The 25,572-nt window shown below is 37.6% G+C and overlaps 1 protein-coding gene across 1 annotated transcript in view; it reads right to left on the bottom strand.

The window, feature by feature from the left end:
• TLN2 (talin 2) overlaps positions 1-25,572 on the bottom strand; it is a 575,966-nt gene that overhangs the window by 263,412 nt on the left and 286,982 nt on the right. The window contains 1 exon segment of the mRNA XM_078151184.1: positions 15,612-15,693. The gene's annotated coding sequence lies outside the window, so the exon portion shown is untranslated.

The raw sequence follows: 25,572 nt of genomic DNA, 5'->3' as shown, positions 1-25,572 counted from the left end.
CAGGGTTGTTGTGAGGATCAAATGAGATAAAGAGCTTAACATACTGCCTGGAACATAGTAGGGGCTCTATAAATGCTTATTCCCTTCCCTTTCCCCCTTCCTCCACATAACCATTATATATACTTACAGGCAGCTATTAGGGTCCAGGGACAGCTAGGTAGTACAGTGAAGAGGGTGCCCGGGCTTGAGTCAGGAATACTCATCTTCCTGAGTTCAAATGTGACCTCAGACGCTTACTAGCTGTGTGACCCTGGGCAAGTCACTTAACCCTGTTTGTCTGTTTGCTCATCTGTACGATGAGCCGCAGAAGAAAATGGCAAACCACTCCAGGATCTTTGTCAAGAAAACTTAAAATGGGGTCACAAGAGCAGGATGTGACTGAAAAACTAAACTACATTAGGGTCCCACCCAAACTCATACTCTCATCTGTCTCCACCCTCATAGTTCCAGTCTTTTCTTTTCCATGACGGAGAGTTCCTCTCCTTCCTATGTCACACTCATAACTTAAGTCAAGACTTCAGGCTCCACTTTAAGGAATACACTGACCATTTAAAAAGAAAGTACATTTAGCTAAGGCCTTCTGAAATCAAATTTGAAAATAAAGAAATGAAATTTGAATTGCCATTAAATGAATGTGAACTCTTACAAGGGCAAGTGATCATACAGTGAATCTGTATGATACTGGTCTCAGTCAAGGAGACCCGAGTTGAAGTTCTGTTTCTCACACACATTGGCTGTGTGACCCACAGCAAGTCACTCAACTTGCCCCCTTCTCTCCTCTGATGCCACCACCCCAGTGCAGACGCTCCTCTCTTCTCAGAACAAGTTTAATCCCTTCTCAATGCAGCACCCATACAAATACCATCATGTCCCTCCTCTGTCTTCTTTTTCCCAAACTAAAAATGCCTAATTCCTTATGTGATACAGATTCAAGGGCCATCATCCTTCTGATTTCCTTCATCTCAACACTCTCCAGTTTATTAATTTATTAAACTGTGATGCCCACAATTGAACAGTGACAATGGCAGCAAAGGATGGGACAATACCATCCCTTCCACTCCTTTATTCCCCAGCCAACGACTACATTAGCATTTTTGTGGTGCTGCCTCTAGCTCCTGAATCCTACTGAGATGGCAGTCTCCTCAAAGCCCAAGATCTTTTCAGAACTGCTATCTGATAAACTATCACTCCAAGTGAAATTGCATCCATGAAGACACAGGACTCCTTTCCTTTGGCAATAAGCTTTCAAAGCAGTGTAGTGTTTGCCTTGCCTCTCTTGCTCATCTTCTCCAATTACCTAATATCCACCCATTCTTCTGTACCTACTTGAAATTCTACCTCTTCACAGAAAGCTTTGAAGATGACAACCCATAATTCATTCTCTAACTCCTTTTATACTTAGTGTGTAGAACAATCTATCAGTACCTTAGATGTATTAATTAGTATTAATAATACTAATACCACCACTACTACTAGTAATAATAATTAATAAAAACTAACTAACAAATTAGTATTAATGGTCTGCGCTACTTAATTTAACAAGTCATGTCAGTATTAACATTGTTATATGAAATATCTTGTTTGACAATAAACTCACATATGTATATATGTGCATGTGTAAGTGTGGGTATACGTATACATAAAGTATATAAAGACATAATTATATAGCAATAACAACCACCACACCTCAAACTTTTAATTAAGCACCTACTACAAAGGTCCAAAGAACTGTGCTAGGCACAGGCCATACAAAGCCAAATGAAACCATATTTGCCCTTGAGAGTCACTGGAATGAACATTCATTGAGAAAGTCTTGCTTACATCCCTCCTTATACTATAGCTGAATCTCTGCTTTCTAGTAAGATCTGAAGAGTCAATGGACTAGGCTCAGAAAATTAGTGTAAAAATCATTATTTAGAAGAGTCCGGTATCACTGTTTGGCCTTGTTTACACCAACTAGAAATAACAGTCAATGAAAAAGAAAGAATAGTAAAAACAGAACACTAGAAATGATTAACCTATAAGTAACATGGGTGTGAAATTACCAGCTGGACAAATGGGTCAATAAAAATTCCAGTGTCGTGGGTTAGCAATATTCCCTGCTTTAAGCCACTGAAGGAAGTATACTCTGCCAAGCCTATGTATTTTAAACATTATCTTTAATCGAAAGGACTATTATTTGGCATTCTTGCTTACTCCCACCATCCTACAGTTAAGGTCTGTCTACAAGGGTAAACTTCTAACAAATCACCTTAAAGTGAGGTATATCTTATTTATCATTTGTCATTTAGACCTGTCTGCATTAAATGTCTGAACAAATTATGATATATGAACATAATAGAAAACCATTACATTATAAGAAATGACAACAGGGTCAGTTTCAGAAATATCTGAGAAAATTGCATGAAGTGATATAGTGTAGAGCTGTATACAATAACAACATGGTATATAAAAGTGACTTGAAAAGATTTAACAACTTTGATCAATGCAATAACCAACCATGATTCCAGAGGACCAATGATAAAGCATGTTATCCATCTCCTGACAGAGAAGTGATGGAATAAAGCTGTAGAAAAACACATACAGCCTGAGACATAGTCAACATGGGAATCTGCTTCCCTTTTCTGTGTATATTTACTACAAGGATTTTTTTTTTCTTTCTTTCTTTCTGTTTTTCCAATTTGGAGGGGGAAAAGAAATGAGGCTAAAAAGGAAAAGGAGCCCAGGGCTATGATAACAAATGGAAAAAGAAAAAAGAAAAACAAAAAAAGAAAAACAAGAGAGGGTCATTGAAACCTTTTTTTTTTAATTATAAGAAGACAGAAGGAAGAAATCAGAAAGAATCACAGACAAGCAAGAAAACTGTGAAAGTTATGTGTTAAATTTATTAAATAAATTAGAATATATCTAAAATAAATTATATTTTAAAAGAAAAACAAGCTATACATAATAGAGATATTCAGTTTCATGCATAATTCTCTTGGCTGTTCTACTATACATCCAATTATTTTGGTATTCGTTAAATTAAGCTCTTTTTTTTTTAAAGGAGGGATTTCCCATTTTGTATTTTTGCTCAAACACTTGAGGCAACTTTCATTTTCCTCAAAGGGAGAAAGGAAATGATAGATGGCCAGTATCTGGTTTTCCAAATGTTTTACCAAACCTGCTAATCACTAAACACTAAGGATCTTCCAAGGGATGATCTGAAAAGGGGCCTAGCCTTATGGCAATTTAACTTGGCCTACTCAGAAGAATTGGTCTGATATTAATAAATGAAAAAGTTAAAGAGAGCAAACCAAAAACAAAAGCAATGTGGGATAACTCCTGATTTATAAATATAACCTATTTTATATGCCTGAGATATATTTATATATAATTATAGATAACATTATATATTATATTATATATTTTTATATTATATCATATAAAAATATAAAAATACATAATATAATATAATGTAATATAATATAATATAATATAATTAATATAATATAATTAATATAATATAATAAATATAATATAACATAACATAACATAACATAACATAATATAATATAATACAATATAATATAATATAATATAATATGATATAATGTTATCTATAATTATATATAAATATATAAAGTGCTTTGTTATATTAAATTTATTGGTAGATTTTTAAAACCAACTCAAATAAACTTTTTTTTTAAATCCACCATGCACTCCCATACACTTTCATTAGCTCAAAAAGGCCAAAGTCTCCCACTGCATGAGGGGCCACAGCCACTCATCTTGACCTATGTCTTGCCACTGGATTCCAATGACTAGAGGAAAGAGTGAGGCTGATGTCTACACACTCTGCCTCACTTAAATCCAACTCACTCACAAGTCAAGACATCATTCTGCTGATGTTATTTGTCTTCTTTGAGAACAAACAACAACATTGTATATTAACAATTTTTGCTTATTCAACACATAAGGAGCTGTCTATACAGCGAACTATGTAACACAGACCAATAAATCCACTTATGATAGACTGTATCACACCACAGTCACCCAAGTAGCCCTTGCTGTGGGGACTGGTTTAGAGATTTCTGATCTGGGATGTGGTTCACCCTGTAGTGAAGTGAGAGGTTTTCCACCTTTGAGTAGAGCAGGAGGAACACGGCTAGGCTAGGAGCTCCCTTCTCCATTTTCCCATCTCTAAGAAGGATACTGAGCTAGACTTGTATCTACTACACATCAGATATTTGCAGTCCAGGGGTAGACGCTCTTTTAGGAATACAAGAAAACAGTTAGCTTACTCTTGATCCACTTGCCCACCTCCCTCCTACTAAATGCCTATTACACAAAAGACAATCACAGTCAAGGATAGTTGAACAAATACATTTAACAAAGTAATTCATAAAATAGTAATTGTGTGAGTCAAATAAAGTAGATTAGACAACAGAAGACACAAGAGTCAGGGTGTTCTGAAAGGATATGCTGGGAGGCCAGTGTTCCCAGGTGCCTGCGGCTCAGAGGAAAGTCCCTGACCTGCCTTTCACCTCTTTCTCCCCAGCCTCCTATGCAGCAATATAGGGATGTACTTGCAGCCCACCAGTATAGAAGTGTTATCCTCATTATTTTTTTCTCTAATTTTGGGGCTAAAATTACTCCCTCTGTCATTATTTCTCCCCCAGTTCGTTAATCCCTTTGAACCCTGATCATTTTTTCCTTGCATTCTCTGCCCAAGAAACATTTATTGCTCCTACTGCTGTTACATTATTAGGTGCCACTCAATTAACAGTAGTTTTGCCTATTCAGCAATCCCACTGTTGATCTATAATAAGAGATAAGGTGAGTGAATCTATCAGACCCTACCACCAGATCTTGAAGTCTTTGCCTTACCAGTTTCCTGACATTTCCTAGATTTGCAAACTGCAGGCAGAAAGCTCCAGGATGAGCTGCCATTCTGAATTATCTGCTCTCTTCTTATAGCTTTAATAATCAAGAACTTACAATGAACGATCATTTTTTGTTTCTTTTCATTTGTCTCTTATTATACTGACAGTAAGGATGTTGAAATGTACAAAGGAAGTTCTCTAGAAGCAGGATTATTGCTGTTTGCTAAGAATACTTGTTATTTCTATGACTAATATGGCTATCTCCTTTGAAAAATGCAGAGCTTTTTGCAAATATCAACCACCGCTTTTTTTCCAGTTACTAGAATCCAATTACCACAGCAAATCCCAAACCCTTGTCATCTGGTTATTGAACAGAATGTCTTTCATTAATACTTATTCCCTTAAAGGTCAGGCATGAGGAGTGATACATTAACTTAATGGGTGAAATACAGAGCAGAACACTATTTGAAGAGACAGAGCTCAATATAAATAGATAGAATTCTAATAGTGTTTCTTGTCTAACTTAACATGAACATGTTCTGTCAGCCCCAGCGAAATGGAAGGAAATTTTCCATATTCCTGCTCCATTTCATTTTTTCCACACTCCATTTATATGAACAAAAACCAAAGGCAACAAGGAAAGGATGTTTACTGAAGACTCTTCACAGGTAAAATTAAGTGTAGCATATGGTCAACAGGATTCCAATGTTTCAAATAAAGCCCTACAGACTTTTGGCAAGGAGAAAGTTAAAAGCTGGGAGGCTGTTGTCAAGAGAAACAATAAAGAAAATTTAAAAACAAATGAACAAATAAAAACCCCCAAATCTTTCTCCCTTGTAATGAGTAGGAAATTATAGAATCAAAAAGGAAAAGTTCGTTTTCTTTTTTTCTCCTCTGTGGAGAAAAGACCAAAAGTCTAAGGTAAAATTAAATTAAATTAAAATTAATTAAGGAATTATAACCTATTTTATATGGCTGAGAGATACCTTTCTGGAACGTTCATTTGGAAGAAGGGCCACCAACCTTCCCACTGGTGAATTTTTCATAGATCCTCCACTTTGAGAAAGGGCCCAGGCCAGCCACCTTGCATTCCTCTCTCAGCTCTGCTTCAGGATCTCTGCATTTCACCATTATGGTCCTGTGCAGGTTCATTTACCTGCCCTGCCTCCTCACTCCCAACTACCTTCAGCTCCCTTTCCTATTAGAATACAGAATATACAGAATATGGAATATGTAGAACAGCTCCCTTTTCACCATTAGAATATAAGATCCTTGAGGGCAGGCACCACCTTTCTTTTTGCACCCTCACTACTTAACATAGTACCTGGCACATTGTAAGTGCTTAACAAATGTTTGTTGACTCGACTTCTAATCTCACAGACTTTTGGAACATCTATAATTATAAACCAGCTATCTCTCTAGCCCCTTCCCCCACCTACCAAGACTAAAGTAAAATTTCAAAGCTTAAAAACATACTTTAGCCAGTTATATATCATTACTGACTATGACAGGGTTAGAATCCAAAAAAATTTTGACAGACTAGAAGTGTGTCTAAAAGTTAAGGGATTAGGGGTGGTTAGTGGACAAAAAGCTGAAGGAGTCAATAAAGCAATATGTCAACCTCCCCCCCCCAAAAAAAATGCTAATGCAACCCTGACTTATGTAAAAAGAAGCACAGAATTCATTTACAAAGATTGTGCTCAGATTATAGGAAGACCACATCTAGACTACTGTGTCTACCTCAAAGAATGATAACATAAGCTAGAGAAAGTATGAGGAAAACATCCAAAATGGTGAAGGTCCCCAGGTCCATGTCAGGTGAGTATTGACTGAAGGAATTAGAGATGTTTATCCTGGTAAAGAGAAGGATCAAGAAGGACATGACAGCAATCATTAAGGATTTAGTGGGCTATCGTGGGGAAAAGGGATTAGGCTTCTTACGTGTGGATTGAGGATTTTTTTAAAACTTATTTTTACTTATTTCGTTAAATGGATCTAAATGTGGTTTTCCCCCTACTGGATCACTGGCTTGTCATGGCAGAGAAGACAAGGCAGCTTAATGAAACTATGAGCTACGCTGTGCAGGGTTTCCCAAAATGGACAGATCATGGTGGAGAGTTCTGACAAAAGATGATCCGATGGAGAAGGAAATGGCAAATCGCTCCAGGATCTTTGCCAAGAATACTCTATGGACAGTATTAAAATGATAAAACAGGTGACATCAGAAGATGATCCCCTAAGGTCCTAAAGCATCCAATGTGAGGACAACTATGATTAATTCCAGTACTAATGAAGTAAGGAAGTGCTTTGTTAAATTGAATTTGTTGGTAGATAGGCCAGCTAGCAGAGATTCTCCTCTAGTTCTCAAATGCTGTGGTTCCAACCATTTCCGATATCCATTTGCTCCTTTTAATTATCATACTTTTAAACTGGTTCCCAAACACAGAACATAATAGAAAATACAAAGGATAAGGGAAGAAAATAAGAATGGGGATTTATCCCAATACAGGTATGCAAGAAGGAGCTAGGATCAAGGTCAATATTGGTCAACAATCCTGTGTCAACAATCACAAATGCAGCACCCAACAAGTGCAGTTAACATTAAGCCCTGAGCATAAATAAATGAGTCATTAGAGAAAACGAATAAAATCAGGTTTCCCCTTGTGTGGTATGAAATGGTAGAACATTCTGTGGTTAAAAGTATCTTGGCTAATGTCCACCTGTGGGATTGTGGTTATGTTGCTGCTTCTGTCCCTGGATCAAGGGCTTCTTTAACTGTCCTCATTAAGTTTATGTGCTAACACTGCCAAGAAGATAGATTTTAGATCTTGTAGGATCATAGATTTAGAGATGATGCGGTCCAACTCACCAATTTTACACTTGAGGAAAATGAAGCTAAGAGGGACTGTAATTCATCCAAGGTCAAAGAGACAGCAAATGGCAAAAAAAATTCATTTGCTACCAGTTGCTCTGCTTGATTTGACTCCACTATCATCATCATCACCATTATCATCATCATCATCATCACCACCACCACCACGCTCCCCATCCCCCTACGATAAGCTCATCTCCCTATGATAACCTCCTCACCCAGAAACTCATCAGCTTGGAAACTGCTTCAACTTTGGTACTCGCACTTCCTCAATCCCCTCAGCTGCTTTTACCTCTCTGACTGGAAGGCTGGAGGAACAAAAAAAACTCTTCCCATAGCCTGCTTTTATAGAAGACTCAAAATTCCAGCAATCCTCATTGGCTCCCAGCTGCTCTGCATGGTTTTAACTCCACCACCACCACCACCACCATCATCATCATCATCATCATCATCATCACATATCACTGTGCAGGGGTATGCTCCCCCCAGCCCTTTTCAGCTTCCTTTTGTGTACTGTTATCCCCTATTAGACCTTAAGCCTCTTGAGAGCACGAACCATCTTTCTCAGCATTTAGCACAGTGCCAAGCACATAGCAGGAGCTTAAAAAAATTCATCATATACTATTCAGACGAAAATGAAAAGAACACAGGATCACAGATTCAGAGTTGGAAGGAACCTAAAAAGTCATCTGGCTTAACTCCTTAGTTCTGCACACGAGGAAACTCAGGCCCAAAGAGGTCAAAGTTCACACAGGAAGAAGTAGCAGAGTTAGGATTTGAATTGAGGCCCTCTAATTCCAAACTATGCTGTCTGGAAACAAAATTGGTTCGGTTCTGCCAAGATACAGGGGAGCTGACATTTCATATTTTACACGTAAGAAAATTCAGGCCTGAGGAAGTTAATGAGATAATGTACATAAAGTGGTTTGTGAACTATAAAGCACCATACATAGGTGAATCATTATCATCATTTTCATTTTCATCATCTTTACTACTGAAGAACTGAGCCACACAAGCAGTAAATATAAAATCTCAGGTCCCCCACTTCTCAGAAAGCAGAAGCCGCTAGGCTACACAGCAGACAGAATGTTGGACTTGAAGTCAGGAAGATCTGCATTCAAATCCTGACTCAGACACTTAATAGCTATCACTCAGCCTCACCTGTCAAGGAGAAGTAGTACATTAGTAATGTATGGCCCTGAACAAGTCATTAACCTCTGTTTGTCTCAGCTGCCCCATCTATAAAATGGGGAACATAATATCACCTACCTCCCAGGGTTGTGAGATAATAACTGAGATAATATTTGCAAAACTTAGCACAGTCCCTGGTATACAGTAGGTGCTTAAGAAATGCTGGTTTCTTTCCCACTGCCTCCTTTACTCAGCTCACTAAGCCTCTCAAAATAGCCATGACGCGTTTTTTATTCATATTTAGCTTGTGAGACCAGATCTTTTTGAGATCTGCTATCATACTAGGCTGTAACTGTGAAAGTGACTTTTTGAACCCAAGTGTAGGATTTCAAAATTACTTTTATCAAATTGCGTCTTATTAGATTTGACCTATCGTTCTAGCCTGTCAAAATTGTTTTGGAACCTGATTCAGTCATGCTCTGTGTTTGTGCTTCTTTCTAGGTTTATGTCATCGGCAAATTTGACAAACACCCCTCCAATTTAATCTGCCGCAAAAATGTGAGACATCACAAGCCTGAGAATTGGTAGCCCTCACAATATGACTGAAAGTTCATTCAAGTGGTAATTGAAATTCAACCTTCTGATTTTCTGTAAGTTCAGATTTAGCCATCCTTTTTTGTCTCAGTACATTTTGGGGTACTCAACAATTTTAATGCGGCCTTTTAAAAAAATCTCTGACTCACATTAAACTTTGTATTTAATCATACCACATAGTATAGATAATTTCTGGCCTTCAGTTAACCCAGCTGTGAAATGAGGACAGTAATACTTTACTTGCTTAGAACCAGATGACATTTTGTGGTCCTTTCTGGTTCTAATAGCCTCTAATATCAATGTCGCCAACCACATAAAACCAAAGATAAATGAACATGTCAGGATTAATACCTAGAAATGTACAGGAAATCACTATGCTTTAGAATACTTATACTTTCATTTAAGCCTAAATGTTTAGCTGATTTAATTAGACACTATTACCATCATAAGGGAGGATTAGTGCTTTAAAATGATTGAGCCTATATCAGTAAGAAGAGGCGGAGCCAAGATGGCTGAGTAAAAGCAGTAATTTGCTTAAGCTCTCCCCTAAACCCCTCCAAATACCTATAAAAATGGCTCTAAACAAATTCTAAAGCAGGAGAACCCACAAAAAGACAGTGAAGCAAATTTCCAGCCCAAGACAACCTGGATGGTTGATCAGAAAGTTATATCGCACTGTGCAGGAGAGGAACGCAGTTTTGGCTTGGGCGTGCAGGCCCAAGTGAGCCTGGAGCAGGCCTCAGAGGACTGAATCTGTGGCAGCTGTGGCAGTTTCCAGACTCCCCACCCACAAATGCCAAAGACAACTTAGAAGGTCAGTGGGAAAAGTCTGTTTCTGCAGTGAGAGAGAAGCTAGGTCTCAAAGCCAGTTCCAGAGTGCAGAGTGCGGGCACCAGGGCAGTGGCTGCATCCTGAGCTCCCAACCCACAGAATGAGGGAGAACCCAGTGGCTGATCAGACAGTCCTGGGGCGAGGAGGAGCGCTGGCTTGGTGGAGCTTGTACTGGCTGTGAAGAGCAAACCCTCCTCACAGTTTCAGGACAGAAAGGAGTGCTTGTTGTCACTAATAGAACAGAGCACAGGCCAGGAAAGGAATAAACACCTTACCCGTTATCATACCACCTTGCAAGAACTGAAAATTTACAGGTCCCTACAAGTACCCCTGAAAACAGCTATACAAACCCCCAAAGCTTGGGACAGTATATTCTCCACATTGGAAGCAAACTCTTACCTTAACAAAGAGTTTAAAACTCAAGTTAATTGGCTGGGAACATGAGCAAGCAGCACAAAAACAGTCAGACTACATTATCTTACTTTGCTGACAAAGAAGATCAAAATATACAACCAGAAGAAGACAACAAAATCAAAGCTCCTACATCCAAAGCCTCCAAGAAAAATATGAATCAGTCCCAGGCCTTGGAAGAGCTCAAAAGGGATTTTGAGAAGCAAGTAAGGGAAGCAGAGGAAAAACTGGGAAGAGAAATGAGAGTGATGCAAGAAAATCATGAAAAACAAGTCAACAGCTTGCTAAAGGAGACCCCAAAAAATACTGAAGAAAATAACACCTTAAAAAATAGCCTAACCCAAATGGCAAAAGAGGTCCAAAAAGCCAATGAGGAGAAGAATGCCCTAAAAAGAAAAATTGGCCAAATGGAAAAGGAAGTCCAAAAGCTTACTGAAGAAAATACTTCCTTAAAAATTAGAATAGAGCAATTGGAAGATAGTGACTTTATGAGAAATCAAGACACATAAAACAAATCCAAAAGAATGAAAAATTAGAAACAATGTGAAATATCTCATTGGAAAAACAACTGACCTGGAAAATAGATCCAGGAAAGAGAATTTAAAAATTATTGGACTATCTGAAAGCCATGATCAAAAAAAGAGCCTAGACATCATCTTTCAAGAAATTATCAAGGAAAACTGCCCTGATATTTTAGAACCAGAGGGCAAAATAGAAATTGAAAGAATCCAAGATCTCCTCCTGAAAGAGATCCCCAAAGGAAAATCTAGGAATATTGTAGCCAAATTCCAGAGTTCCCAGGTCAAGGAGAAAATATTACAAGCTGCCAGAAAGAAACAATTCAAGTATTGTGGAAACACAATCAGGATAACACAAGATTTAGCAGCTTCTACATTAAAGGACCACAGGGCATGGAATATAATATTCCGGAGGGCAAAGGAGATAGGATTAACCAAGAATCACCTACCCAGCAAAACTGAGTATAATCCTTCAGGGGAAAAAATGGTTATTCAGTGAAATAGAGGACTTTCAAGCATTCCTGATGAAAAGACCAGAGCTGAATAGAAAATTTGACTTTCAAATACAGGACTCAAGTGGAACATGAAGAGGTAAACAGGAAAGAGAAATCATAAGAGACTTATTAAGGTTGAACTGTTTATATTCCTGCAAGGAAAGATGGTATTTATAGCTCATGAGACCTTTGTCAGTATTAGGGTAGTGGAAGGGGAAAAAATTATATGTATAGATAGATAGATAGATAGATAGATAGATAGATAGAGAGATAGAGGCACAGGGTGAGTTGAAGATTAAGCGATCATACCTGGAAAATAAAATTAAGGGATGAGAGAAGATTATACTAGAAGAAGAAAGGGAGAGGTAAAATGGGGTAAATTACCTCACAAAAAAAAACAGAAAAGAAAAGGCTCTTACAGTAGAGGGAAACGGGGGAAGGTGAGAGGGAATGAATGAATCTTATTCTCATAGGATGTGGCTTAAGGAGGGAATAACATACACATTCGATTGGGTATGGATATCTGTCTTACCCTACAGGAAAATAGGGGGAGAAGGGGACAAGAGAGCAGGGGGATGATAGAGAGGAGTGCAGATTGGGAAAGGGGTAATCAGAAGCAAATACTTCTGAGGAGGGACAGGGTCAAAAGAAAGAATGGAATAAATGGGGGGGCAGGATAGGATTAAGGGAAATAGAGTTAGTTTTTCATAACATGTCTACTATGGAAGTGTTTTGCACAGCTGTACATGTATAACCCATAGTGAGTTGCTTGCCTTTTCAATGAGGGTGGATGGGGAGGGAAGAAAGGAGAAAATTTGGAACCCAAAGTTTTAAAAACACATCTTTTAAAAAAATGTTTTCACACGCAACTGGGAAATAAGAAATACAGGAAATGGGCTACAGAAGTCTATCCTGCCCTACAGGAAAATAGAAAGGGAAGGCGATAAGAAAAGGCGGGGAGAGATAGAAGAGAGTGCATACTAGGGGAAGGGATATTCAGAATGCATGCCCTTTTGGGGTGGTAGAAGGGGCAAGACGGGGTAAAAATTTGGAACTCAAAATCTTGTGGAAATAAATGTTGAAAACTAAAAATTAATTAAAAAAAATAAAATGATTGAGCCTAGAAGGTGATAAACTGTACCCATTTCACCAATGGGGTAACTGAAGGCCAGAAATTACTTGTTCTATCTGGCATGATTTAAACAGAAAGTCATGGATTTATTTTAAGATATCATTAAAAATTGAATACCCCCAAAATATTGTAGTTCAAAAAAGGGTGATTAAATCTAAATTGTTTATTCTTTTATCTCCAATACTGTTTTTAAAAGCACCTTTGTTAGGTAGCATAATGATAATAATGATGAAAATAGTTTTCATTTTTATACCACTTTACGGTTTGCAAAGCACTTTACCTATGTTATCTCATTTGATCCTCGAAACAACTCTGTGAGGTAGGTGATATGTGTTCTATGTTTTACAAATGGGGAAATTTAGGCAAATAGCGATTAAGTGACTTGCCCAATGCCATCCTGCTAGTAAGCATCTGAAACCAGATTCAAATTCAGTTCTTCCTACCCCTAAGTCCAATAATGTATTCATTGAGCCATCTATCAGCCTCTAATCTTGCTTTAATTTGCTCTGGTTAAATATTTCTGGAATATGTTCCATTCTGTGCATTACATTTGAGAAAAGGAATGGACAAGCTGGAGAGTGATAGAAGAGAACCCCTGGAATAGAAAGGGTATAAACCATGCTAGTTTAGGATTGGTCGAAGCAGGTGTTCTTAATCTAGTGTCTGTCAACTTTTTAATATTTTGATGGGTAAATTTCAATATAATTGGCTTCTTTTATAATCGTATGTAGTTTATGCATTTAAAAATATTGCTCTGAGAAGGGGTCCACAGGTTTAATCACAGTGCCAAAGGTGTGCATTTACAGATAAAGCTAAGAACCTTTTGTTAAAAGACCTCAATTTATTTAGTGTGGAGAGAAATTTAGTGGAGTCATAATTGCTCAAATATTCGAATAACTGTGATTTGTAAAAAGGATTAGGCTTGAGATCACAGAATCAGATTTAGAGCTAAGACGACATTTGAGATCATCTAGTCCAATTCACTCATTTTACAGCTGTCCACCCAGAAAGGTTAAGTGGTTTGTCCAAGGAAGCCTTTTCTAGTGTACTTCAAGAGGGAAAAATTAGGAGTAATGGACATAAACCGCAAAGAATCAGATAGAGACTAACGATTAGGAAGGAGACCCTCCCCCCTACCCCAATTAGAACTATGCACTGGCAAAGGTCATTGTCTGTTTGCTCTCGCTGGACGTCTTCTGGTGAGGGTGACATGACTTTCCCAGTAGGAATATGGTAGAAGGGATTTCTCTGCAGGTATTGTTGGCATAGATGTCCTCTTCGGTCCCTTTCAGTTTTGAGATTCTGTGACTTTAGAGTAAAATACATACCAAGGGAGTACAATGCCATCCAAGGTTCAAACTTGAAGAGAACTCAACAAGATAAAATTCTTGACTAAGGAATGAATTTAAAAAAGAAAGAGAGAGACATAAAACAAATCTTCAAAAGAGGAGAAAAAGAGGAAAGCAGCTCCTTAACATATAACCTAAAATATACTGCAAATGGAGGAAATGACAGATTTGAAAATAAAAAGGATTAGACTCCATTTGTAGTAAGCAAAGTTGGAGAAGCAACCCAAGGTAATTAATGGGTCTGCTTTCTAGAACCACAAAGTTTTGAGAGCTGCTTTGTAGAGTGAATTGGGAACACCAAAGAATATTAACTAAATTCATTTTCACATATGAATTTTAATAAAATAAGTCTACTATACCCTCAATATAAGTTAGTTAAAAGTATGACTTAGCAGTCAAAAAGTTAATACAATTTTAGGCTGAATTGAGAGGCATACTGTCCAGAACTTGGTAAAAGGCTTAAGTAAACATGAAAATTCCTTTACAAAAACTGTTAAAGGGCAATAGTGACACATACTTAATATGATAAATATGTTACAATCAGGGTTTTTCTGAATGTAGATACTAAGTGAAATGATTTAACCTATAGTGTATCTAAATCCATGTCATAAGAAATCCTATAATGAAACTCTGCTGAATGTATTCATAGACCTGTTGTCATTGATGGATAAGGAGACCAGAACACAATGTAATAAGATTATGTCAATTAAACATTTCTCCTTGGAAGAAATATGTAGGGTCTATTCTTAGACAAATACCCAGTGTGAAATCACTGAATTATTAGCAATTCAGGCAAGCCCAGAAATAGGCATAAGCTTATTTGATTCATTTTACTTGTGGTTGCTACTTAGGGAGGAGATTCAGAAGGGTTTTTTTCCCCCTTAAAAGAATTAGAAAGGTAAAAGAGAAAATTAAAATAAGTAAAGATGCAGCCTAAACTCTAATCAGAAAAAAGCAGCCCACATACATACATATTCACATTTTTCACTCATGTATTTCGAATGGACGCACACTTTGGGCAGGAAAAAAGGGCAAGAAAAAATGTTTTGCATTGCTTTTAAATTTCTCACACTCAGTTTTGCCCATGTTGCTGTTTTTAAAAAGCAACTGCGCTGTTAGGAAGGATTTCTAAGTGGAATAGGATTTTACCTTACAAGTAAGTCCAGCAAATGGTAGAGAGCTAGGCTACTTTTCATTCTAACACTATTCAGCAATCACCTCCCTAGGCTAAGGGTAGAGGACTATCAATCAGGTTTCCAAATGTTATACCACCCTACAGGGAGACAATATGAGTGAGCTCGAGGTGGGGGAAGCTGTCTAGTCCTTTAATGGGAAACGAAGGTATAAAAAGGTATAAAAGCCCCAAATCTAAAACTACAAAAAGAAAAAAAAACTTCAGAATATAAGCACTTACTTAATCACTCAAAAATTATTTTTCTTCAGTTGGAAGCCTCTTCTGTCTTGAGTGAATGTACTTCTCAGAATCTGAGGAATCACTGAAGAAAACAAATAAATGAATGAATGGAATTTGGGATTTCAAAGCTCCAATTACTTTTCAAACTTTGTCATCACTATTTTTTTTAAGTCAACAGAGAGATGAGAACCTCAAAAATATATCAGGATTTCCAAAGACTGAACTAGAACAAGAGTCAAAAGCTAACATGTTTATCACATCTATCCCATTTCCAATGGGGTATCCTAGACAAAAGCATGCTGATAGTACAGATTTTTTTCATGTTTTAACCTCCAGTGCCAAAGCCAGAGTAAGTGAGAGGATCCTGTTTATTATATGTAAATTTAACCAGACTGATCCAAGAATGGCCATGGTTAAAGTTTTATATTTTTAAGGAAAATCTCACTGAGGAACTATGATAAATCGGAGAGAGAGACAGAGACAGAGAGAGACTGAGAGAGACACACAGAGGCAGACACCAGACGGGAATCACAGGAATTTCAGGAAAGTCCATGCTTAGATACAGACCACCCAACGAAATCAAATGGCAAAGCCATTTGCTTATAGAATTAAATTGGGGAGGTTTGAAATCCAGGAGTAAAGTCACTAGGTTTCCTCACGTCCTTTAGGGAGGAAAAGCCAATAGACAAATTCCAGAAAATATTTTTAACAACTACAACCACAACAACAACATTAAAAAAAAATTCTTAGAAGGCTAGATTCCATGTGTGTGGTCTAAAAGACAAAGTACTACTTTCATTTTGCTACTTATCTATCATATGGCAACAAGCCACATTAATTCCTCTAGTTGGGGGGACATAATCATACCCTATTAAAGGCAATGTGAGATCAAATTAGACAGCAACCTTTAAGCCAGAAGTCCCACTTCTGACATGGTTACTGAGAGATTAAGGAACTTCCCCAAAGTCACATAGCCTCTATTCGCAAGAATTCCTTTCTTTCAACTATGGCATGGTATATCAATTATGCTATGATATCTTATTATTAGAGATAATTATATTTGTCTACAAACAACACTCTTGCTTCAGTTCTCATCACTTTTCTCATACCAATAGCTATCTACTTGGTTCTCTTTCCAGTCCTGGCACTCTCTAATCCATCCACCAGGTAGATGCCAAATTTACACTGCTAAAACACAGGTCTGACCACATCAATCCTCTGCGGAGAAAGCTTCAGTGCCTTCTATTGCCTCTAGGATAAAACACAAGCCCTCTGTGTGGGATTTAAAGGCCTTACTACTGTGGCTTCAACCTCTCTTTCCATTTTCCTCTCCTTTATATACTCTATGTTCCAAACCAGACTAGTTCCCTTACCCTTCCCCATATCCAACACACCATCTCTTACCTACATGTCTTTGCACAGAGAGGTTGTCCCTCCATGTCAGGAATGTACTGCTTATTCATCTGTTTCTTGGAATCCCCTAAGGTTCCCTCAAGGCCCATCTTAAATGCCTTCTCCTACATAATAACGCTTTTCCTGATGCCCCCAATTATTAGTGCTCTCCCCAAATTATTTCATATATAGCATTTTTTCGCACTGATGTGTCTGCTTGCATGGTGGAGTCCCCAGTAAAATGAAAATCCCCCTATTTCAGGGGCTGTTTTCTTTTATACCTAGACCTTACCCAGAACATATGTATTTAATAAATACTTTTTAAATGAAAATTTATTAGTATTATCTACTTCAAAGGTTAAGTAATAGGTATTATACCTGAGTATCAGGAAGAAGTCCATTTTTAAGTTTATAACTTTTTAAAGCATTAAATGCCATGATAAATGCATTCAACTTCTCACCTAAATATGATAATAGTAAAACCTCTTGTCAGTAAGACATACTCTTATGTGCTGTTTTTCAAATCATGAAAAAGTTCATTCTCATCCACTGACACTCAGTTTAGGAGACAGGGGTGCAGTCGAATCAAAGGAAAAAAGAAAAGCTAATTGGCCCACAAGAGAGTCAAATCCAAGTCTGTGGATTTATTTACACAAGCAATCAACCAACATATTAAGTGCCTAGAAAGCAACCCTAACCCTGTTTTAGTGACCAAAAGTTAAGCTTGTGCTAAAGTTAATAAACATTCCCACACACAGCAAAGAGAAAGAAGAGAATGTACACTGGGGGAAAAAAAAAAACACCAGACACTTTTTAAAAGCAAAAGCTCAACTTGTTAATAATGCAGGGTCCTATTTCCTTGTTAATTACCAGGAGAAAGAAAACATGCTGCCTTGCACATAATAGATGTTCAATAAGCGTATGCTGAATTGATTTGTACATAGAAGGTGCTTAATAAGGAGCTACCAATTTAATAATACCAGGAAGAAAATAATCTGTACTAAATGGGTAAGATCAGATGGAAGACCTACTCTGAGGCTTCATTGTGGCATGGAAATGACTCCTTGATCTTGAAAGTTATGGCAATGGAATACAATCTCTAGTAGACCTAAATAAAGGTTTTGAGTACACGGACAGCACTGGACTGAATGTGTGTTATCAATGACCAGCTACCTTTTGAGAGCTTCATCACTAAAAGATGGGCAATCAGGTGATTTTTCCACTATCACTACTGACACATCAACTCATAAAGATTGTCTATTAAGATGTAGAAAAGCTGAGACTTACATTGACAGAGGGGACTTCTGCCAAGGATAAAGTCACACATCTTTGAAATATATAAATGAGTGCTATCTGGCTGCACCATTCTGGGACATCTCTGATTTCCCCATCATGCCCCTCCGGAAGCTCATTCAACTCTCATCATCCCACAAGATCCCATCAGTCAGTACTCCATCTCATCACTATCCTCTGCCCCTCTGATTGAAGCATAAATCCATGAACTATGAAACCTACATTCAAGGAGGGAGCTAAGCTAAGTACCATTCTGGGACATTTCTTACTTCTCTACTTGCTTCACCTCTCTCCCTTTTCAGTTTCCTTCTGTGTACTGTCCTCTCCCATTAGATTATAAGTTCCTTGAGGGCAGGGACTGTCTTTCTTTTTCCATATTTGTATGCTCAGTGCTTAGCACAGTGCCTAGCACTTAGCAGATGCTTGAGTTTATTGACTAAGAAATACATAAAAACAATCAAAGGGAGAAAATGAAGGAAAAAATAATTTAGAATAATAATTTAGGTAGATAGGAAGGAGTGGGGAGGGCACTCTAGGTAGGGAGAAAACATGAACAATGGTTTAGATGTGGGAATACAAAAGCCATATTTGAGAGGTACATTAAATTAACCAGTCCAGCTTGATATAAAGAAGTCTACATGAAGCCATCCTGGGTGGGCAGGCGTAGGCATTACTCTATAGCCTTTGTGGAATTGTGATAAAGCTAGAATGGCAGGTTAGAGAGCAAATAATGGAACATTCCAGTGCAGGTGAAAATATATGAATTTTCTTCATCTCAGTTCTTTCATTTTCAATACCAGCTACTCAATGATGAAGTAGGTAATGGAAGACAAGCATTTCTTTAGAAAACTAAGCCATTCTCTTGGGGATTCATCCAATAAAAGCAGGAAATGCTGGTAAAGGTCTGAATGCTACTATGCTCTATCTGCAGCCTTGAAGCCTACCACCTCCACAGTCATAATTTAATATTGATTGTTTTGGCTTCATGTGAAAAGGCTGCTTTAGGCAACCAAAAATGGTGACTCCAGTACTTATGAGAAACTAAAAGATTCTATCAAATAATAGCATTATGGTTGCTGGGTTGGAAATAATGTTTCACAAGCATACATTTCTTAATAATTTTTATGCATTATGATTTCTAAAATAATTTTCATAATTTTATAATTTTTATAGTGCTCTTCCCCTCCCTCTCCCCCCCCCCATTGAGGAGGTTAGTGAAGATTACAATTATGGTAGATTTGGATATGGTGGAAAAACAAAAATGCAGGGATTGTAAAGTGACTCTCCTCTGTTTCCAAAACTACAGAAGTAGTTCATGGTAGAGGTTCTAGTGCCAGATCTGCCATTTACTCACGACAATCTGGGTTAAGGGATCTCTCTCTAGAATTCAGTTGCTTCCTTTATAAAACGGTAAGTTTAGACTAGAATCCAATCTCTCATCACCTCAAAAAAATCTTACAATTTTAAGCAGACATCAATATTCAAAGCACCCCAAATGGCCTGGAGCACTTACGCCTAATGAAAGACCTTAAGAATAACACAGAACTCCCAGATGCATGACTCAGCTTTCCGGGATTCAGTCAGAACCAGAATGAAATAAAAGTACATAATGCATCAACATAACTATAGTCTACAACTTGTACCATGGCACTCTTACATTCCTAACACACTGACACTTAAAATAACACTGTTCCTTAAGGAGTTCAGTTATATTTTTTAAAAATAAAAATGGTGATGGGCTATACAGGTCTACTTATTTTGAACATCATCCTAGTGGAATGTGGAGGGGACTGATCCCCAGATTGAACAAATGGTGAATGTTTTGGTCTTAGTAAACATCTGGAAGACTATTACATAAAGAGAGGCTGTACTTTATATTAGTCAAAGGAATACTACCCCCAACAAAATCACAGATTGCTGATATATTATTAATTTTAGGATAGTGCCCTGTTTCAAGAAAACTCAATCTATAAAAATTTGAACTTAATCTCAAAACAGATAAACTAAAGGGTGATTTTTCAACATTACTTAACAATTCATTTTTTTTAAAGGACTCAACTCAGTACTATTTTAAATAGTGATTCCTCTAGGGAGTACTTCCCAACAAGTATGTCGAGACATTTCTATGTCATAAAGCCCTCATTGGTGTATTGTTAAATAAAATTAAAAATTGGGTTTTTATCTCAACTTTGCTTTTTCTGTGTAGATCACCACAAGAATTACAGGCCTTTCCTTTCTTCACTTCATTGTCACCTTTCTCTTGCTCAATCCAATGACTTTTTCTTAGTCTCCATCTTCTTTCGTTTCTCTGAACTACAGAACATAAACTCTTTGAGGGGAAGTACTACTCTCATTTGTATTTGCATCCTTAGCATAGTTTCTAGCACACAAAGGGGGCTTAATAAATGCTCGCTGACTGATTAATGGCCCTCTTCTAACTGTATATTCTTCTCCTCCCACAATTAACTACAAATCTAGCTGCTCTGACTATGCCACTCTGGTCTCACAGGAGATTATAAGCAAAGTCAAGTATACTACTCTTTTCAGATGGGACACTGGACCTGGAGGCAAGAAAAAATGACTTCAAGCCAATCTTACACACTTCCTAACTATGTGATTATGGACAAGTCATTTAACCCCTAGCTCTCTCAGTTTCCTCAACTATAAAATGGGGATAATAGTATCTACATCACAGGGTTGTTGTGAGGATCCAATGAGATAATATTGGTACCGCATTCAGCACAATGAGTGCTTAATAAATGCTTACTCCTTTCGCTCTTCATCCCTCAAAGGCCTACCATACCTGCATAGTCCAAAATGGCAGATTTAGAAATTTTCAAGCATAGCACAGAATGAAAACCATTAAGAAATAGGGAATTATTCAAAACATGAATCAATTTACAAAAATTTTATTTACAAGAATACATCTACCATTTGAAATTCAATTTTTGAGATTGTACATCAGAAGACATATGAATTGCTACAAAATGAAGTGTGGAAGAACTAGGAAAATAACATTCCCAACCACTAAAATATCAAAGCATTCAAAACTGAACACTATGAAATTATATTGACCAAGGTTAGATTAAAAGAAGATACAGTGGATGAGAAGGCTCATGCCACACTCCTACTTCTTTGGGAAGGTAAAGGACTATGAGTGTGGAACCCTCCATATAACAGACTTTTCTTATGTTAGTTACTTTTGCTAAACTTTTTTTTAATCTTTATACTTTTTTTTTACTAAACAATGGCTGTTAGAGAGCAACTTACTAGGGAATGCAGAGGGAAAACAAAAAACAAAAAAAATCAACACAAATTTAAGTTATGTACAATAATTCATCCATCAAATAAACACTTACTGAATAACTACTATGTATCAAATACTAATTAGGCATGGGAGAAAGACACAAAATTTAGATAAGACACTATATTTCTGTCCTCATGGAGTTCACAGGTGTATCCACACAACAGCCTTCAGATTACTTAGAAACTGATAAGCTCATGGATTCTCTTCACTAGTTGGTCTTTCTCCTTTCTCTACCTGAAAAGCATCAAGTCACTGAATCACATGTGGGGAAGAACTGCAGAAATAAATTAGGCCAAACTTCCTGTTTTAGAGATAAGGAACCAGAGGTCAAGTGAGCTACAGTAAATTGCTTCACCCCCTTTCAATCAAACAATTGAGCAACTGATTAACATGCATTTATTAAGTGTTTACTTACTAACAAATGAGACAACATATGGAAAATCCTTTGGAACCCTTAAAGCACTACATAAATGCTAGCTAGCTATGTGGCAGGCACTGTGCTAAGTATTGGGGATATGAAGTCAAAAGCAAAACTATCCCTGCCCTCAAGAGAAGTCTATTCTAAAGGGTTAGAAGCACGTAGACATGAGTACTGCATATAAAGGAGATATACACTATACAGGACATTTTTTTGGAGCATGTGAGCTAGCACAGGCGGGATGCAGGGTGGAAGGTGGGAAGGGTGAGAGGGATGCAGGAAGGTTTAAACTTCATTTAGAAGACAGCATTTGAGCTGAGTGTTGAAGGCAACTATAGCTACTCATTGTTCTGCTAGAGTTCAAGTATCCATGTTTTCCTTGGTCATTTCCTGGGAAGACAAAGGGTTAGTTGGCACTAGGTTTATGCAAATTGTCAACATGTTATTTGGTAATCAAATGGATCTAAATGCAGTTTTTCCCTTCCTGGATCACTGCTTAGTCATAACAGAGAGGCTTGAGCAGCTCAATGAAACTATGAGCTATGCTGGGCAGGGTTACTCAAGATGGACAGGTCACAATGGAGAATTCTGGACGGAAACTACTCCAGTATCTTTGCCAAGGAAACCTCATGGATAGTATTCTCCTTCTGTATCATTGCCTTGTTGTGACAGAGGAGTTTACACATCTCAATGAAATTATCATCTACACCATGGAGGGTTACCCTTAGTGGAGAGTTCTGTTAAAAAGTGATCTACAGGAGAAGGAAACGGCAAACCACTCCAGTACCTTTGCTAAGAAAATTCAATGCACAGTATTAAAATGATAAAACAGATGACATCAGAAGATGAGCCCGTAAGGTCCAAAGGTGTCTAATACACTAATGGGGAAGAGGGGAGACCAACTACAAGTAACTCTACTACCAATGAAGCCGCTGGGGCAAAGTTAAAAAAAAAAACTAAACTCAGCTGCAGATGTGTCTGGTGATGAAAGAAAAGTCCAATGCTATAAAGGTCAATATTAGCATAGGAACCTGGAATGGAAGATCTATGAACCAAGGTAAGCTAGATGTGGTTGAACAGGAGGTAGAAAGATTGATCATTATTTTGGGTGTCAGTGAACCTAAGTGGACAGAAATGGGTGAATTTAATTCAGGTGATCATTACATATACTACGCAGGCAAAATGCCTTAGCAGAAATGGAGTAGCCTTTCATAGTCAATAAAAGAGTGAGAAAAGCAGTACTGGGGTGGAATCTCAAAAATTACAGAATGATTCCGTTCAACTTCAAGGCAAATCATCTGACATTACAGTAATTCAAGTTAATGCTCCATCCACTGATGACAAAGAGGACAAAGTTGCTCAGTTCTATGAAGACCTACATCTAGAAATAATGCAAAAAAAAAAAGTTATTCATCATAGGGTATGGGGCTGCTAAAGTATGAAATCAAAAGATCACAGGAATAATAGGCAAGTTTGGCCTTGGAATACAAAATGAAGCAGGGTAGAGTCTAATAGAGTTTTGTCAAGATAACTTGCGGATCATAGCAAATACATTTTTCCCCCAACAACTCAAAAGGCAACTCTATACACATGAACATCAGTAGATGGTCAATACTGAAATCAGACTGATTATTTGCTTTTCAGCCAAAGGTGAAGAAGCCCAATACAATCAGAACAAGACTTAAGAGTCTGTTGCAACTCAGATCATGAGCTTCTTATTGCAAAATTCAGACTTAAATTGAAGTAGGGAAAACCATCAGACTGTATAAGTATGACCTAAATAACATCCCTATGAATATGAAGTAGAAGTGATAAATAGATTTAAGGGATTAGATCTGGTACACAGAGTGCCTGAAGAACTATGGACAGAAATTCACAGTGCTGTACAGGAGGCAGCGACAACAACAAAAATCCCAAAGAAAAAGAGCAAGAAATCAAAATGATATCTGACTAGGTTTTACAAATAGGTAAGGAAAGAAAGAAAGGTAAAGGGAAGGGAGAAAGGGAAAGATACATCCAACTGAATGCATAAGTTCAGAGAACAGCAAAGAGAGACAAGGTTTTTAAAAATGAGCAATGAAAAGAACAGTAATAGAAGAAGAAAATAATAGAATGGGAGAGATGAGAAATCTCTTCAAGAAAGTTAGAGATGGGGCGGCTAGGTGGTGCAGTAGATAGAGCACTGACCCTGGAGTCAGAAGGACCTGAGTTCAAATCCAGCCTCAGACACATAGCACTCACTAGCTGTGTGACTCTGGGCAAGTCACTATTAACCCCAATTGCCTCACATAAGAAAAAAAAAAGAAAATTAGAGATATCAAGGGAACATTTCATGCCCATTTTAGGGCATGATAAAAGACAAAAATGGTAGGGACTTAACAGAAGCAGAAGAGATTAAGAAGAGGGGCAAGAATACGCAAAACAATTATACAAGAAAGATCTTAACATCACTGATAACCATGATGGTATGGTTATTGATCTAGAGCCAGACGTCCTGAAGAATCAAGTCAAGTGGGCCTTAGGAAGCATATCTAACTATGAGGCTGGTGGAAGTGAAGAAATTCCAGCTGAACGATTGAAAATCCTAAAAGATGACGCTGATAAAGTACTGCATTCATTATGCCAGCAAATTTGGAAATCTCAACAGTGGCCACCGGATTGGAAAAGATCAGTTTACATCCCACTCCTAAAAAAAAAGGCAATGCCAAGGAATGCTGAAATCACTGAACAACTGCACTCATTTCTCATGCCAACAAGGTGATGCTTAAGATTCTGCACACTAGACTTCAGCAATATGTGAACTGAGAATTACCATACCAGCAGGATGGTATTAGAAGAGGCAGAGGAACTAGAAACCGAACTGTCACCATTCGCTGGATTATGGACAAAGCAAGGGAGTTCCAGAAAAACGTCTGCTTCTGCCTCACTGACTACACTAAAGCCTTTGACTGTGGATCACAGCAAAATGTGACCGGTCCTCAAAGAGATGGGAGTACCAGATCGTCTTACCTGTCTCCTGAGGAATCTGTATTCAGACCAAGAAGCAACAGTTAGAACCAAACATGAAACAATTGACTGCTTTAAAATTGGAAAAGGAATATGACAAGACTGTACACTGTCACCTTAGTCATTTAACTTATATGCAGAGGATATTATGCAAAATGTCAGGCTGGATGAATCAAAAGCCAGAATTAAGGTTACCAGGAGAAGTCTCTTAAAAAAAAAAAAAAGGTCTCTTAATAAGGGTAAAAGAGGAGAGTATAAAAGCTGGCTTGAAACTTAACCTAAATAATACTAATCTTGGCAACTGGTCCCACCACTTCCTTGCAAATAGATGGAGAAGAAATGGTCAGATTTTATATTGGTCAGTGTCAGATTTTATATTCCTGGGCTCAAGACTGCTGCAGATGGCGACTCTAGCCGTGAAACTGAAAAATGCTCCTTGAAAGGAAAGCTATGGTGAATCTGGACAGAACACTAAAAAGCAGAGGCATCACCTTGCTGACAAAGGTCTGTAGAGTCGAAGTTATGATTTTTCCAGTACCAAAGTC

The sequence above is a fragment of the Phascolarctos cinereus genome, unplaced genomic scaffold (assembly GCF_003287225.1).
Source record: "Phascolarctos cinereus isolate Bilbo 61053 unplaced genomic scaffold, phaCin_HiC Scaffold_3;HRSCAF=262, whole genome shotgun sequence".
Taxonomy (NCBI): Eukaryota; Metazoa; Chordata; class Mammalia; order Diprotodontia; family Phascolarctidae; genus Phascolarctos; species Phascolarctos cinereus.
The sequence above is the reverse complement of the archived record's forward strand: the minus strand, read 5'-3'. Positions and strand labels throughout refer to the sequence as shown.